The 12028-nt window shown below is 40.4% G+C and overlaps 1 long non-coding RNA gene across 2 annotated transcripts; it reads left to right on the top strand.

Annotated features, from left to right (window-relative positions):
- The first annotated feature begins 4628 nt into the window (after window positions 1-4628).
- On the top strand, window positions 4629-10230 carry LOC121109641. 2 transcript variants are annotated; one of them, XR_005857634.2, is made up of 3 exons: window positions 4629-4897; window positions 5957-6117; window positions 10105-10230. It is a non-coding gene; the product is annotated as an uncharacterized LOC121109641 (long non-coding RNA). The 2 variants fall into 2 exon arrangements; XR_005857633.2 differs by lacking the exon at window positions 10105-10230 and adding an exon at window positions 7721-7834.
- The last annotated feature ends 1798 nt before the right edge of the window (window positions 10231-12028 follow it).

Raw genomic sequence — 12028 nt, forward strand, 5'->3', positions numbered from 1 at the left:
GTTTGTTGGTTTCTTTTTTCTTCATTTCCGTAGTGTTGGCAACAGCCTGTATATAAGACCAGGACAGATATAAACAGTTTCCCTAAGAGCAAAGATCTCTCCCTGACATCATTATGCTAACGCATTTTGAGCATAGCACCTGTGGGAATCTCATGTTGTCAGTTTTTTTCCTAAAAGGCATGTGTTATGCCATTGTATTATATACACTGTCTCTGCTACAGTGTTAAACCAAGGGAGAGGAGAAAATTTAATCCAACTTGCAGAGCAATTATTCAAAACTAAATAGAGCAGTCACTTTCAGTAGAGATAACAACAAACCAAAATTCTGGTGCAAACCAAATTCCTGACATTTTATTTTTCTCTCGACCATTTTTTTCATCACTATGCATGTCTGACTGGAATAAATTGGGTCAGGCTGTCTCTTTCTGTCTGCAGAATCTGTTGTTGTTTTTTGATTATTATTATTATTGTTACTACAGACTTAGCCAAGCAGCATTTAATGACTTTCTGTTCTGGTCTAGGGACATCTTAATTACGTCTTAGGTCCAATTTTTCTTGTATATAACTGCCCACACTCTGAGTCTTCCTGTGAGTGATCCAAGATACAAGTCAGCTACTCTCCAAAAAAAATTCCAGAACTGAAAACTCAGACTGTAATCTATTATACAAAATGTGTGATTATTGTGCAAGTCACTGGCTTCCTGAGAACATAGTCCAGCTCTTTCATAATGGGGACTCAATGTCAGAGGATTTTACAGTGAATGTAAGCACTTTAAATAAGAAAGGGATTGATTTTGCAATTGGCACAACATTTTGATGATTGAAAATAAGGTATTGTTTTTGTTTGTTTGTTTGTTTGTTGTTGTTGTTTTAAAGTTAAAGCCATCTTTCCATTCATAATGGAAGGTCCTGCCCTTCTTGAGAATTATCGCCACAGATCTTGGGCAAAGCTAGCAATTTTGCTCTTATACAGTGAATGAACACAAGGGAAGTCACAAACTACTAAGATGGATGCTTGTTTTATTTTATTTATTTAAACAATGTTAATGTTAGTTTTTTTATGTAGACAGAGAAGTGTGGGCAAGAAAGTATTGGAAATTAGGTAGAAATAGATGCACCAGAAAAGTGGAAGCCTGGACTTTCTATCCTTTCAGCCTTTCATCTACCTGCCCACAGCTGTGAATGTCAGTTTGGAAAAGTAAGACTCAAGACATACACCTGAAACTACTCTCTCTGTGCCAGTGATCTGGCTGTGTATTTGAAAGCACAGGAAAGATGGAGGCAGTGCGCTGAAATGCAGGTGTCTTGTCTCATAAAAAACGTAGGCTTGAACACTCCAAGGTAAATTTTCCATTGCTGTGACAAACCGAAGGTGTTTTTAGGCTTTGGTCTGGGCTAGTGGGTTCACATGTGCAAGACCTGAGGCTTCTGGGGCAGGTTTCCTAGCTGCGGTGATGAGTGTGAGTTTTGATCCACAGAAATCCACATGGAAATGATGTCCTTTTGCCTCTCTTCATTGTTTTTGCTGATGTACAGCATTGTTGTTGTTGTTTAAGTCAGTATTTGTTATTATTATTGCATTTCTTATTGCTTATTTTACTAATTCATAATGCCTGCTGCCTAGCAACAAGTGGCTTCAATTTAAACAATATATATAAATTTTAAAAATCCCCATAAATTAACATCTCATCTCCAACAAGTGCCAGTGTAAAGCCATCACTAACTTGTCACTAGCTGATAATTACAGCTAGAGGCAGAATAATAAGCTACCTAAAGCCACGAGGCAGTGAAAGCTGAATGAACAACATGCAGTGGAGGAGCTCTGCTCCTCCTTGCCAGGGATATCACATTGAGCCTAGGAGACAGGAAGTCAGCTGTGGGAAGAGGAATGTGTCTTTCTGGCTCAGGAACAGTGGTCTCAACTTTGTCCAGCTTATCTATGTTACGAGGATACCTTTCTCAGTCTGCATGCTGATAAAACAAAAGAAAGTTTCTTTGCACATGGCATTTGATGTAATCTGTGCCCAAAGCTAAAAGCACTCTAGACTTAAACCTTCCTGAGCAGAGAGTGTGTGACAGATTTTCACACTGATGTAAAGTAGCTTCACTGAGGAAGGGAGAGCATGAAAGCCAACCACTGGACTGCAACTTTAGTGAAACCTCCCTAAAAAACTCACTAAAAAACTCACTCAGGGTGCCTTGAGGTTGTCTCTGTTATAATCATCAAGATTTCCTATTCATGTTTGGATTGGTTTGGTTTGGTGTGTTTTTTTGTTGTTGTTGTTTTGTTTTGTTTTGTGCCTATCTCTAACCTTACGGCTTGATCCCATGTTCACAAATGCCAATGGAAAGCTTTCTCTTTACTTCAGTGGGATTTGACTCTTGCTGACCTGGTGCAAATCAGGACTGTTCAACTGACTTGGTTAGATAGGATCACCCCTAGCTAACGTTACCTGTAGTATTGCATCCAGTTCTGGAGCAACGTAAGAAGGACATGGAGTTGTTGGAGAAGTTCCAGAGGAAGGCCACGAAGATTATCAGAGCACTGGAGTACCTCCCCTAAGATACCTCTCCCTGGGGCTTTTCAGCCTGGAGAAGTCCCCAAGGAGACCTTATAGTGGCCTTCTAGTAGCTGAAGGGAGCCTAAAGGAAAGCAGGGCAGATAGCGACAGGACGAGGGGAAGTGGTTTTAAACTGGAAAAGGGCAGATTTAGACTAGATATTAGGAATAAATTCTTTACTGTGAGGGTGGTGAGACACTGGAACAGGTTGCCCAGCGAGGTTGTGAATGCCTCCTCCCTAGAAGTGTTCAATGCCAGGCTGGATGGGGCTGTGAGCAACCTGGTATAGAGGGAGGTGTCTCTGCCTATAGCAGGGGGATTGGAACTAGATGATCTTAAAGGTCCCTTCCAACCCAAACCATCTATGATTCTATGATTCTGTGATCATTTACCTAGGTCATGGCCTGTCCCAAACTTCCCTGTTCCCCTGGGAAAATGTTGCCTCCCCATCATGCGATGGTGATTTGGAAAGATCGCAGCCAGGATTAGGCAGGCTGGAGGGCTGAGGAGAAGATGTCCCTGTCTGGCTTCCCACTTTTGCAGGGATCTAGCAGGCTCCTACCTGTGTGCTTCTACTTTAAAATGTGTGCAAAGCCAGTCACATAAACATGAGCATGTTAAAACTGTGCAAGTAACAGCAACCCCACAGGAGCCCCGAATAGCCTCTGCTCCATAGAATAAGATATGTTTCCTCCTGTCTGGAAGAGCTGGGTACCACATGATCACAATCATAGCATCATAGTACCCGGGCCGTGCAGACAGCACGTTGGGTTAGTCTGCGGTCAGGGAAAGAAGGTGTGTAGGTTTTGCTGCTCCTGATGTAACTGACTTTCCATTCTTTCATAATATAAAATTCTCCCTGGGCTGCAGCCTGAGCCTTTCAGGAGGCAAAACCACTTGCTGAATGTCAAGAAGAAAGCAAGTTGCTATGCTAGAATGCTGGCAGGAGTACAAACCCAGAAGAAAGTTCAGAGCAGTATGAAAACACAGCACAAGAAAATCGTGTGAGCAGCACTTTTTGTCCACTAGAAATATTCAGTGTGCATTTGGGTGACATTTTCTGTTTTACAACAAAATGTTTTTGTTTTTTTATTTTTATTTTTAAAAAGAGAAGGAAAGTGAAAGAGCATTTTCTTAAAGAGAGACCACCTGGTATGAACATGGCTATGGCTGTTAGCTTTGGCAGCAGTTGAGAGGGGGCAGTTATTCAGCAGCATAGGCTTGTTGGCAGACCCTGCTCAGTGCCTATTGCTCTGGTGTTCAAAATCACTGACCAAGGACATGCAGCAGGAAAATGAAGGGTTTGAGTGGGTTTGGAAGGCAGTGACCTGTTGTTCCAATGTCTCTGCAGTGACTCTTTCTGACAAAGATACACTGAGTCTGCTTAACCCTGCAAAGTGCACATTCCAGATACCTGTAACAAATTAGGAGTATTAGCCCAGTTAAATTAATCTGAGCAGCGCTAACGTGCACAGACTGCTTCTGAGGTTTGGCTGGGAAGCTCAGAGTGAGCTCCTCGGTTTTATGCAGCTCAGACATACTTTCGCAGGGCTGCGTGGGACTTCGTCACTGTCACACACTGAGCACTTCTGTCTCCCAGTGCTAACACTTGCTGTCTTACGCCAACACTAGCTAGTCCCTCTGTAAAAACACTCAGATGCACATTTTGTAGCTTCTGTAAGCCATGTTCTTGGCGTAGTCTCCAGAGGCTGCAGCCTTCCCAGTCTCTCTCCTGACATGTCAGCCTCCTGTTGATTTTCATTTCCCCGCTTCTCTGTGATGTCTCCTCTCTGCTCTTTCATGCCAGGCTGTTGATACAGCATCAGTTCCTTCCTCTTTATGCTGTTTACTCCCCAAATCAGGGAACTTGTGGGCTCTCAAGTCATACTTTCTTCCTGACTCCCTCGTTCCTTTCTCAAACTGTTCTGACTGCATGTGCTTCAGTTAGGTGTGTCATGGACTTTCTTCCCCTGTATCTGAGTTTCAGCTTGACCCTGGTTCTCCCTCTCATTTCCCTGTTCCCTAACATAGTTTCCTTCATATTTTGAGGACAAACAATACACAGTTAAGGCCTTCAAGTTCAGGCGAGCCTAGCAGCTCTGAAAAAATGGAACACTAATTTGAACTTAAGTTGCTGAGAGATTTAGGGTTTTTTTGTTTTGTTTTGATGTGTTTGAAATGACCTTTCTCTTTTGAGAAGGGGTGTACACAGAGAGACAGCAGTCAGACCCAGGGTGTCTGTCAAGGTGGACGGCATCACAAGTAACCGACAGCGGTCACCCCAGGGATGAATATGGATATCTGTGGATGTACAGCTATAGGCTTCTGCACCCTAAGTAAGTAGACTTGGCTTTCGGTGGCTCACATCCTTTTGCCATGGTTGATAGACAGATCCTTGATGCTCTCTTCTCTTCCTTCCTTTTCCTACTGAATAACTTGGAGACAGGTCTCCACGTTTTTGTTGTACTTCAATGGTAAGAAATAAAGATAACCAGCATGTGTAATGGACAGTTAAATGGCAGATTCTTTTTCTTAAAAGTAGTATTTGAATGCAATGAGTTAAAACTCAGAAGTATAACCAACAAAAGGCTTCAGACACTACTCTCTGAACTTAATTGAATTTAATTTACAGTCTGAACAATTACATTTACATGTTCAAGCAAATGTTGGCCTTTAGTTTAAAGTCTTCATTTCTTCTTAACTTCTGGGCCTCAGCGAGGCAAAAGTTCACTCATTAAGTTTGTGGTGTTAGGACATCTGATTTTACTTGTCTTGGAAAATGAATTTGTGAAATGTGATCCCTGAACACATTGTAGAAGGATGTAAGCTCTTCTGGTGGGAAAAAAAAAATGGTTATCAGCTTTTAAAATGTTTGCGCTTAAGCCCTAAAGGAATGTTGTGTAGTATTAGCACAGTAACCTGCAAGTTCACCAGAAAAAATAAAAAAATGAGCTTACAGTAATTAAGCTGTGGTCTCTGTTTGAAAGAGGCAGAGTTTTGTTGGTTTTCTTTTCTTTTCTTTTCTTTTCTTTTCCTTTCTTTTCTTTTCCTTTCTTTTCCTTTCTTTTCTCTTCTCTTCTTTTCTTTTCTTTTCTTTTCTTTTCTTTTCTTTTCTTTTCTTTTCTTTTCTTTTCTTTTCTTTTCTTTTCTTTTCTTTTCTTTTCTTTTCTTTTCTTTTCTTTTCTTTTCTTTTCTTTTCTTTTCTTTTTTCTTTTCTTTTCTTTTCTTTTTTAATTTCAGGATAATTTCTATGTTTATTGCAACAGATCACTTTGATGCTTTTAAGTCTGTTCATTTTACTCTATCACTATGGGACCCCATTGAGAGAGTTTGTAAATTATATCAACATAAGACATGGGACAGTTTGTTATTCCATGGCATCTCTTAATATGCAGGCACTGCAGTTAGCCAAGAACATCATGCTTTACAGATCTGAGCACCTTGGGCAGAAATTCTCCTTTATGTGCCAGAAGTCATGAAACCAAAGGCAGAAATCAGCAAGAGGAGACCAGGCACCTCAGGCTGTTTGCCGCGTTAATCTTCAGAACCCATTAAGGTAAATAAAGGCTCCTTCTGTTCTGTTTTGGACTTGGAAAGAAAATTCAGCAACAGTTGGGGCCTTTCTCTGAAATGACAAGAAGCCAACTATTCATCAGAATATGAAGTGTTGGAAAGCCATAGATAGCAGTATCCTGCAGTAGCAGGTGCAGGGCTGCTCAGCCCAAGTCAGGGGAGATGGAAGAGGTGAGAAAAACATTGGACTGTGAGCAGAGCAGGCTGTGGAGAAGGGCACTCTGAACAGGTTCTCCACTGTCCTCCCACCTCTCCTGTATCAATATTTTCAGAGACAAACTTCGTCTTGAGAAAACCAATTAGAGAGAAAATAGCGGGAAAGTAATGACTCTGTGCAGTTATAGAGTGTGCAATAGCAACCAGAAGACAGGTTTTACTCTCAGATATTCCTATTTGGTCCTGCTTTGGCAAGCAGAAGAAAACTGTACAGTAAAGACAGTATTCTGAGTTGGACTTCTTCTCTCACTGAAGCAGTAAATGCATTTCAAATTTGGAGAAGCCCCAAGCAGGAATCATTGCACTGTAAAATCATTCATTCCACACTACATTTAGTGTTTGTCTCCAGTATCGTATGGGCAAGGTGAAAGCAAGGTGTCTGAACCTGAAGGAGTACCTCTGGGCATTTCTGTACCACAGCTTATCCAGAAGCATGCCTTGTGCCTTTGGGCTGGCCTGGCTGAAGGCAGCAGGTACAAAATACTGCAACAGCAGCACCATTGGACACCTCCAGGAGGGGCCTCTGGTCAGAAGTTGTACTTGAGCTTGTTTGAAATCTAGCCCAGTTATGTCTGCAGGACCTTAAGAATGTCTAAGTGCTGCCTGAAGGTAAGCCTGGAGCCTGGTGAGGCCCTGGCACTGCTGCCCAGAGAAGCTGTGGGTGCCCCATCCCTGGAGGTGGTCAAGGTCGGGTTGGATGGGGCCCTGGGCAGCCTGAACTGATGTGGGGCTGCCCTGACATGGCAGAGAGCCAGAACCGGGTGATTTTATGACCCTTCCAGCCCAAGCCATTCTGTGATTTTATGGTAGGTCTACACTGTCTTCTGTAGTTAAAACTGCAAAACCCAGATTTGTGACGGGTGAAAGTGCTGTGATTCCTCTCAGTGCCCAGAGGATTCATTTGGCTGTATCAATGAATGATCAGGCCTGCAAATGTTTGTATGTTCTGTTGTCTTCTTTTATCATTATACCCACATGACAACTGACTGGGATTTGCTAACAGACTCCTGCATGGTTTCACACGTCCGATATTATAAATGCTGTCTTTTATTACACTAACCATCAGCATCAACATATACAAAAGCACTCATTTTAATTTGACAGCTCTTTCCAAATAGGTGCGCATGGGAAAAGGCCTGATCACTGTGCGGGGTTGGCTGCAACACTGTCCTTTTGGGCACTGCTTGGCTTCCAGACCCTTGTGCAGATGTTATCCAGCAAGTGCTGAAGGTCTGGTGGCCTGGGGGTCCTGCTGTCCCCTCTTGCAGCCACGGTGTTGGTGGAATTTGCTCTGGGCTTCGTAAAACCCTCCTGGGGGTTATACAGATCTTACCTGTATGTGTTGTCTCCTCTCTCCCCTCCTGTTTCAGACCCAGGAGTATGTTTACAAGACTTTCAAGTTTCCCAGCCCTGTGAGAAGGATTGGGAAACACATGGGCCCAGCACGTTCAGCCCTAAACCACGCACCCCGAGGTGCTGAGGTGAGCTGTTGGCATGCATGAGGGAAGGGTAGAGCCTTCGTGCCTGCTTTTCTCTCACACCCACACATCCACTCGTGCACAAGGATGAAGTTCTGATCCCATGCCGGTGGCTACCCTGCTTCCTCTCAATTCTCACCACCCACAAAGTAAGCAGGCTTTAAAAATTGGCAGTGAGAAAAACAGAAGTAGATTTTCCTGCTGGTAGACCCATCCCTTATAGCATGAAACTTTAACGAGCTCTTGCATTGAGATGCCCTAATTTGAACAAGGAAAAGTTTGCAGAGTACTGAAACCTGACTTTTCACTTGGAGATAAGGCTATATACATCTCTGCCTACAAGCCCACGGGTATTTAAAAAAACCCACAAAACAAAACAGAATGTCTTTACATATTTAAATGAATTAAAATGAGTCTGCTCAAGATGAGGCATTCGATTCCATTTCTTAACTGAGTTTCTAAAGGGTGAGTTCTACTACAAAAGAAACTTATTAAAGAATAATGAAGACTGTCAAAAACCATATGCTTAAAAGCTAGTAAATAGCAAAGTAAAGCTTTTAGTCATCTTGACTGGACAAGGTGAGGTCAGAAAGAAACAACAACACATCCGGCACCATGGCAATAGGCTTTTCATGCTTCCTGTCTTTAGCAATTCCTTTTTTAGAGAAGTCTTGCTTTTCTTCTAATTCATATGTTCTGTTCTGTTAATCACTATCTTTACCATGACCCTCTGATATAGAATTTCTCTTTTATACAATATTTTACTTGAAGTGGTATGATTTTTTTTTCTTTTTCTTTTTAATCTGAATCTATGGTTCCCTCATTTGGAAGCACAGAAAATAGGATGAAAGAATAACGTGTTCTAAGCAACTGGTGAAATATTTTCTCAAAAATCTACTTTGGATGGATCCTGGGGCTGTCATTATTTTCTGTTTCGTTTATACTAAACTGGTTAATAAGTCATGTAAAACATTTTTCCTTGTTTATTTGTATGATTCCATGATTTTCCCCTCACTAATGTCTACACCATAATTGTACACAATGCCCTGAGCAAAATTTAAATCACTGACACTGATTTACGTTAGTAGAAGATGTTCCAGTGGGGATAGCGGCTGAAAAAAAAAATCACATTAAAAGTATACACAGCAGTAAAGAACCAATTGGTTGACATCTGTTTTTTTCTGTGTGGGAATGAAGTAGTTATTAATTATTTTACTTTTTGTTATTGTTCGTTACTTAGCATGTTCCCTTCTTTATAAGTAGGCAAATCATCAGTGGTGATCAGGTGCTGTTTCATCTTAAATGTTGTTTGACAGCCTTAGGGTTAACAGAAATCTCACTGAAAAACATCCATAAGCTTATGGTGACAAGAGCAGAGGCTTGCAGTACTGTGCTCAGTCATGTCAGAATGCATCTGAAATTGAACTTAGAAGACAGTGGTGTCTCAACAGACTACAGTTCATATGCTACACATCCTTTAAGGAGAGTAAACGTTTTTTCAGTGTGATTTTGGTGTGTAAACAAGAGGTAATTAATGAAGACATCAGTGTAATTCTATAGAACATGAGCTTCCCTCTCTAAAATCTTAGCAAGGAAAATCAAAGTGTATTTTATTATTTTTAATGACAATCACATTGAAAAACAAAAAGGCTCAAGTTGCAGAACCGGGAATCAATGACCAGGGAACACTTGAAGGAGGATAAAGAAAGGTTGTTAGTAAGATGCAATGCATATTCTTGTCCCTGGGAATAACATCATGATGTAGTTTTGCATATTGTAGCATCCATTTCCACTTCTCTCTTTTTACAGTGCTTCTACAGCAGTCAAGCAAATAATTAAATATTCTTCTTAATATTCCATAGTCTAAACCTGTAAATAATGTATCATTCACAGTGAATAGTTATTGTAAAACTAAAATGTTTTGTTTCAGTCTCATTCTGACATGGCTGAAGATTTTTTCCATAATCGTCATGTATAAGAAGAAAAGTATATTTAACATAGACTGTCTGTAATTCCTGTATCAGACGTGAGCTACATAACTGCATTGAAAATATACATGATTCATTATATATGAAGAGTTATGTAACCCAAAAAAGACATCATGTAAATCATCTAAAGGAACTAATCTGATTGTGGCCCTTATTAATCTGCCCAGCACTCATTTCCGAAACATGGCGTATGTTTTAAAATAGACGCATGAATTTATTGAATGTTGTATAAAACTGATGTAGTGTTGAATACTTAAGATGACAGAAGTGTTTAACTTCTCTTTCCAGTTGTCTTACCGTAGAAGCCTGAGAGGCATTCTGCCATTAAAAAAATGTTCAGAAAGAGGAAAAATATGGGAAAAAGGAAAAAGTGAGGAAGAGAAGATGGGAATGAGAAAGGAAGGAAGAAAGGAAGGAATCACAGAATCACAGAATGGCCTGGGTTGAAAGGGACCTCAAGGATCATGAATCTCCAAACCCCCTGCCGGGCAGGGCCACCAACCTCCCTATTTACTAGATCAGGTTGCCCAGGGCCTCATCCAACCCGGCCTTGAACACCTCCAGGGACGGGGCATCCACAACCTCTCTGGGCAGCCCATTCCAGCACCTCACCACTCTCCTGGTAAAGAACTTCCCCCTAACATCCAACCTAAATCTTCCCTCTTTCAACTTAAAACCGTTCCCCCTTGTCCTGCTGTTGAAGGAAAGGAGGAAGGAACAGAAGAACACATATGGACAAAATTCATGTCTCATATGCTGAAAACTATTTGGCTCATACTGTCATTTTCAAACAAGAACTCTTAAATTTTATTGTACATAACGATGTCTTCCTGCAAAGCTCCAAAAGTAATTGCTAGGCATCACAGGTATCATTTACAAAGCATGTGCAATGATCTGCAACATCTACTTAGTCTGCAGCATTCAAAAGTCAAACTCCTTGTTAAGTTGGATGCTGAATTGAAGGTCCCATGATTGCAATTTAATCTCTCTTCGTTGATAGTCTACTTTGCTTCCCATAAGTGAACTGGTCTCCAACTTCTACATTGAAAGGCTAACAGAAACTTGTTCAAATTTTGTTTGTTTCTCTGAAAGATAAGTACTGTTTCTAGTAGGATTTGTGCACCTGAGCACTGGATACAATCCAGGTTTGGAAATCTATGTTTAATGGGGTCTTTTTAGATTTAGATTTTTTTCATTTGGAATCAGAACTATAGAAGATGTTCTGCAAAACATTTCAAAATCATTGTTTGTACTCTGAAAAATATGCAATTTTACTTCCTTTATTTCAGTATTCTTTGGTTATATTTACTCAGTTCATGAAGTCATAGCATGGCATATCATAATTTCTGTTAATTTAAAGATAAATGAGATCTGTACTCACACTGATTTTATTTGCACATCTTTTCTAGATTAGAATCTCCTGTTTATCCTATAGTGAAGTGGCTTACAAAAAATCCAGTATCATTTAGAGATGAAGGCAAATAGTATACAAATTAGGACCATATTTTCAGTATCATTTTGCTACACATTTTAATATTAATAAAAGTGCTGTTCACCTAATTCATACCTTGAATAAATTCTCTGGAGCGTGTAGTGCAATGAGGCATTAAGTATCAAATAATTCCATTACAACACACATGGTTGACACCCTGTTCTTGAAAAGATTATGCATTTCAATTAGAACAAATTAACGGCTGTTTGTAGTTATTTTTAAAATTATGTGAAGTCTTTTGATATGTTTACACATGATGTACCATAATTCTACATTGCGGCTGTTAACATTTCAAGCAAATTTGTAAACAAATAAAAATGAAGCCAAGGGAAAACCAAGTGGAACCACTGCTGACCTGACACTGAAGTTTGCACATTGATAAAAGTGATGGTAGCTATCAAATTAGTGCTTGGTTATTCATTCTGCTTGCATGTATGCATATGTGCCTTTAGGATCTTGGGCTTTTCAGTGTACGGTAGAAGTTAGGTTAAGACACATAAGTATTCAAAGTTATGATCAGTATTAAAAAATCAATAAAAGGGAAAAGAGCAGCTTTAACTTGCAGATAAGCAGAAGCCATCAAGTGAAGAAGAGCCTTCTTGAAATCTCAAGCTAAACTGCAATGAAACATTATGTAATGAATGAAACATGCTTAAATTTCTAGCTGTTTTAGCACTCAGACTTGTTGGCCAAGTGCAGAAGGTAAGCATCCTGGCAGGT

Source organism: Gallus gallus, chromosome 2, assembly GCF_016699485.2.
Source record: "Gallus gallus isolate bGalGal1 chromosome 2, bGalGal1.mat.broiler.GRCg7b, whole genome shotgun sequence".
In the NCBI taxonomy this organism is placed as follows: domain Eukaryota; kingdom Metazoa; phylum Chordata; class Aves; order Galliformes; family Phasianidae; genus Gallus; species Gallus gallus.